Genomic DNA, 5,801 nt, shown 5'->3' on the forward strand with positions numbered 1-5,801 from the left:
ATGAGAAATTTTCACCAAAAACACATCAATATATATAACGTCCATCAAAATTTCATCACACAAGCATGTAGAAATGGATCCTACATAAAACACCTTTGTGAACCATGCCATTTTTACTCAAATTCTGCAAATCAACATTTAGCACAATAAAAACTCAATAAAACCTGCATAAGATTGCATCTATCCACAAATGATGAAATGAAATCTCCAAGTTCTGCCAAGAGAATGCAATATTGTCCACCTTGAATTTCACAACCCACATAAGCTCATAACTGCAAAAATGGCTCACTTACCACCATATTAACATTAAAAGCACATATACTTAAAAGTTACACACCCAACCTCACCAAAAACACAAGCCATCTGCTGTAGACACCCTTTTTGCTACAGATTTCATTTTTCCTCTGCATAAACCAGATAACAGCTCCTGCACAAGTTATGCAGTAAGAACTAATCAGTTTTTGGGAGAGTTTGAAGGACAAAATTTTCAAGTTAAGAATCACTCCCCAGCAGTTCACCAACCTTCCTTCATTGAAATACATCTACAAGGGACAAGATTCAACAATGTCAAAAATTGAATTTGGGGAGATTCAAGATAAAAACAAAAGTAATGAAAGTAAAAGTAAATCAGCAAAAGCAAAATAAAAGGACTTGAGATGCCTCCCAAGAGGGCTAATTTATAGTCCTTAGCTGGACTTTTCATGAGTTTCACTAAAAAGAGGTGAGGGATTGGAGAGCTTGTAACAGCTTGCTCCTATTATTGGGTCTCCAGTTATGTAATGTTTCAATCTATGCCCATTGACCTTAAAATTCCCAGATTTTCAGTCCAAATTTCAATTGCTCCATAAGGGAAAACCTTAGAAACTCTATATGGACCAGTCCACCTTGACTTAAGTTTTACAGGGAACAATTTCAATCTTGAGTTGAACAATAAAACTAAATCACCCTCTTTGAATTCCTTTTTCCTAAGATGCTTATCATGCCAAACTTTGGTTCTTTCTTTGTAAATACGGACACTTTCATAAGCATCCATCCTCAGTTCTTCAAGCTCATTAAGTTGCAATAGTCTCTTTTCACCAGCTTGCTTAAGATCAAAATTCAAGGTCTGAATGGCCCAATATGCTCTATGTTCTAGCTCCATTGTAAATGACAAGACTTACCATACACCAACCTAAAGGGAGTAGTTCCTATAGGGTTTTGTAAGTCATCCTATATGCCCATAAAGCATCATCTAGTTTGATAGACCAATCTTTCCGAGAATTGTTCACTGTTTTCTCCAAGATATGTTTGAGCTCTCTGTTAGAAATTTCAACTTGTCCTGAAGTTTGAGGATGGTATGGGGTAGCTATCTTGTGCACTACACCATACTTCCTCATTGAGCTCTCAAATTGTTTATTACAAAAATGTGAACCCCCATCACTAATTACAGTCCTAAGAGCTCCGAATCTGCTCAAGACAAATTTCTTTAAGAATTTCACTACCACTCTAGCATCATTAGTTGGAGTTGCAATAGCTTCCACCCACTTTGACACATAGTCAACTCCAACTAGAATGTATTTATTACCAAATGAAGGAGGAAATGGCCCCATAAAATCTATTCCCCAAACATCAAATAATTCTACTTCAAGAATACCATTTAGGGGCATTTGATCTCTTTTTGACAAATTTCCACTCCTTTGGCATTTATCACATTCTAACACAAATTTCCTCACATCCTTAAAAAGATTTGGCCAAAAGAAACCAGCTTGTAAAATTTTACTAGCTATTTTAGAGATTCCAAAATGTCCTCCATAATCAGAAGCATGGCAATGATGCATAATACTCTGTGTCTCTTCATCAGGAATACATCTCCTTATTAAACCATCACAATATCTCCTAAAGAGTAAAGGATCATCCCATCTATAAAACTTCACCTCATGTAAAAACTTTTTCTTTTGTTGCCATGTCATTCCTAGAGGTAAGACTCCACAAGATAGATAATTCACAAAGTCTGCATACCAAGGTAATTTAGCAACAAGAGAGAAAAGTTGTTCATCCAAGAAAAACTCATCAATAGGGATTTCATCCAATTCTTCATCATCCAATTTCAATCTACTAAGATTATCAGCAACTACATTTTCAGCTCCCTTCTTATCTCTAATCTCCAAATCAAACTCTTGTAGCATCAGAATCCACCTAATGAGCCTAGGTTTAGCCTCCTTTTTACGGAGTAAATACCTGATGGCTGCATGATCTGAAAATATAACCACCTTTGAGTCAATAATGTAAGGTCTGAACTTTTTCAATGCAAAGACAATTGCTAAAAATTCTTTTTCAGTTGTTGCATAATTTGTTTGAGCCTCATCCAATGTTCTACTAGCATAATAAATAGCATAAGCCTTTTTGTCCTTTCTTTGACCAAGAACAGCTCCAATTGCATAGTTGCTAGCATCACACATAATTTCAAAAGGTAGTCTCCAATCAGGTGGTTGCATGATCAGTGCAGTGATAAGAGCTTGCTTCAACTTGATAAAGCGTCTGTAGAACCCGGCGTGTCCTAGAAAACTTCGAATTCCCTTGACATTGGTAGGAGGAGCCATCTTCTCTATCACTTCAACCTTGGCTTTATCAACCTCTATTCCTCTGTTAGATACCAAATGTCCAAGCACTATCCCTTCCTGAACCATGAAATGACACTTTTCCCAGTTTAACACAAGGTTAGTATCCGCACATCTCTGCAAAACTTTAGAAAGGTTAGCCAAGCATATGTCAAATGAAGATCCATATACAAAAAAGTCATCCATAAAAACCTCCATTATATCTTTAATGAAATCTGAGAAGATTGCCATCATGCACTTTTGAAAAGTGGCTGGTGCATTACACAACCCAAATGGCATCCTTCTATAAGCAAAGGTTCCATATGGACAAGTGAAAGTGGTTTTCTCTTGATCATTTGGATGGATAGGGATTTGAAAAAAACCTGAGTATCCATCTAAATAGCAAAAATAAGAATGCCTAGCCAGTCTTTCTAACATCTGATCAATGAAGGGAAGTGGAAAATGATCTTTTCTAGTGGCTATATTTAATTTTCTGTAATCTATGCACATTCGCCAACTAGTCACCGTTCTAGTGGGAATTAATTCATTATTTTCATTTTTGACAACTGTCATTCCACCCCTTTTTGGGACAACATGTACTGGGCTCACCCAAGTACTGTCTGAGATAGGATATATGATCCCTGCATCAAGCAACTTCAATTTCCTTCTTAACAACTTCTTTCATATTTGGGTTCAACCTCCTCTGATGTTCAATAGATGGCTTACAATTTTCTTCCAAAATAATTCTATGCATGCAAAAGTGTGGGCTTATTCCCTTAATGTCATCTATGGTGTATCCTAAAACTTTTCTGAATTGCCTCAACACTCTTAACAACTTATCAGCCTCTAAAGTACTCAAGTTTGCATTTACAATTACTGGATAAGTGTTATTAGTGCCAAGAAATTCATACCTGAGCTGAGAAAGAAGTTGCTTAAGTTCTACCTTAGGTGCATCTTCTTCCTTAAATGATGATTGCTTAGATTCTACTTTTTCCTTTTGTGTGAGTTGAAAGACTGGAGCAGAAATGAATGGTGGACTTCCCTCTAGATGTTGAGCATATGCAGCCACATGAGGGTTGTCATAGTCTATGCCTCCTCTATGAACCAAACAATTTTCAAGTGGATCTTCTAGATATCTCTTTCTAAAGTGTTCTTCAACCAGCTCATCAATAATATCAACTCTCAAACAAGTATCAGCTTCAGAATGATGCTTCTTCATAGTGTTATTAATATTGAAAACTAATTGCTCTTTACCAACTCTAAGAGTCAATTTTTCTCCTTTCACGTCAATCAAAGCACCAGCTGTAGCCAGGAAGGGTCTTCCCAAGATGATTGGGATATTAGAATCCTCTTCCATGTCCAAGATGACAAAATCAACAGGTATGTAGAATTTCCCAACCTTTAGAGGCACATTCTCCAAAATTCCTTCAGGATACTTAATTGATCTGTCAGCTAACTGAAGAGAAATGTGGGTTGGTTTAAGATCTCCCATATTGAGCTTCCCATAAATGGAGAGGGGCATAAGGCTAACACTAGCCCCTAAATCACATAAAGCTTTTATAGAACATGATTCCCCAATGTAGCATGGAATTGAAAAACTCCCTGGATCCTTGAGCTTTGGAGGAAGTTTCCTTTGAAGGATAGCACTAAATTCTTCTGTCAAAGCTACAGTTTCATGGTCTTCAAGTCTCCTCTTATTTTAGAGAATCTCTTTTAAGAATTTTGCATAAGAGGGCATTTGTGAAAGAGCATCAACAAAAGGCACATTTATGTATAGCTTCTTCAAAACCTCTAAAAACTTTCCAAATTGCTTATCAAGCTTGGCTTTGTGAAATCTTTGTGGAAAGGGAAACTGTGGCTTGTAGGGCTCAGGAGGTATATACTTCTCTTCCTTCTCTTCAATTTTCTCTTTACATTTTTCTGCACTCTCTTGTTTTTCACTTTCTTGTTTTTCACCCTCATCAGTTTCTTTCTCATTTTCTCTCTTCTCACTATTTTCACTCTTCTCATTATTTACAACTTTCCCACTTCTTAAAGTAATAGCTTGACACTGCTCTCTTGGCTTTTCTGGTTGACTTGGAAGCTTACCAAAAGACTTGGTACCTAAGGAAGATGCTTGTTGTGCAATCTGATTTTCCAGCATTCTGTTATGTGTTTGCATCTGTTCTAGCCTTGCTTTCATCTCTCTCATCTCCTCATCATGCTTATTTTGGTTGGCAAGAATCTATTGTAATAAAGCTTCAGTGGTGGAACTTTGTTCTTGCTGTTTTAGTGGAGGATTCATATTTTTCTGCTGAAAATTAGGCAATTGTTGCCTATTTTGCTGATATGGAATTCCTTGTTGCTGTTGTGGTTGAAAATTCTGATTTGAGACTTGACTTTGCTGATTTCCCCATGAAAAGTTGGGATGATTCCTCCAAGTTGGATTATAGGTTTGAGAGTAAGGATTCCCCATTTGCTTGTTTCCATAATTACCAACATATGCAGCTTGCTCTCCATAGTCTACTCCACAGCTGGTAGTTCCCTCTACATAAGCAACTTGTTGTGACTTCCAGATGATGATGATGAACTAACCAACATACTCAAATCTTCCATCTTCTTAGCCAAGACATTTGTAAGTGCATCAAACTTTGCATTAATCATGTTGAATGGATCAAGATCATACATTCCAACAGCTTGCCTCTTTTGAGTTGGAGCTGGTCCTCTTGGACTACTCCAAAGATGAGTATTCTTTGCAATCTTCTCCAATAGCTCATAAGCTTCATCTTCATGCTTTATAATAAATTCTCCTCCTGTTTGAGCATCAATTATCCCTCTGATTGCAGGAGTAACATTTTTGTAAAAATTCTGGTTTATCATCCATTTCGGAATGGCATGATGTGGGCATTGTCTCTCTAATTCTTTCCATCTCATCCATGACTCATATAGAGTTTCATCTTCTCTTGATCTGAAAGCTGTCATTTGATTCCTCAATTCTTGAGTTTTCCAGGTGGAAAATATTGTGCAAGAAATGCATCGGTGAGTTGCTCCCAATTTGTGATGGAGTTGTGAGGTAAAGAATCAAGCCAATCCAATGCTCTATCTTTCAAAGAGAATGGGAATAGCTTCAATCTTGCTGCATCATCAGACACTCCAGGTTGTTTTTGCATGTCACAGATCATAGCAAACTTCTTCAGATGTGTGTGTGGATTTTCAGAAGGATGTCCTCCGAATTGAGAATTCTGA

The 5,801-nt window shown here is 37.1% G+C and overlaps 1 non-coding gene across 1 annotated transcript; it reads left to right on the forward strand.

Annotated features, from left to right (window-relative positions):
- The first annotated feature begins 5,445 nt into the window (after positions 1–5,445).
- Positions 5,446–5,552, forward strand: LOC131176222 (small nucleolar RNA R71). Its single transcript, XR_009146346.1, has one exon. It is a non-coding gene; the product is annotated as a small nucleolar RNA R71 (small nucleolar RNA).
- Positions 5,553–5,801: the final 249 nt, after the last annotated feature.

The sequence above is a fragment of the Hevea brasiliensis genome, chromosome 18, assembly GCF_030052815.1.
Source record: "Hevea brasiliensis isolate MT/VB/25A 57/8 chromosome 18, ASM3005281v1, whole genome shotgun sequence".
Lineage (NCBI taxonomy): Eukaryota > Viridiplantae > Streptophyta > Magnoliopsida > Malpighiales > Euphorbiaceae > Hevea > Hevea brasiliensis.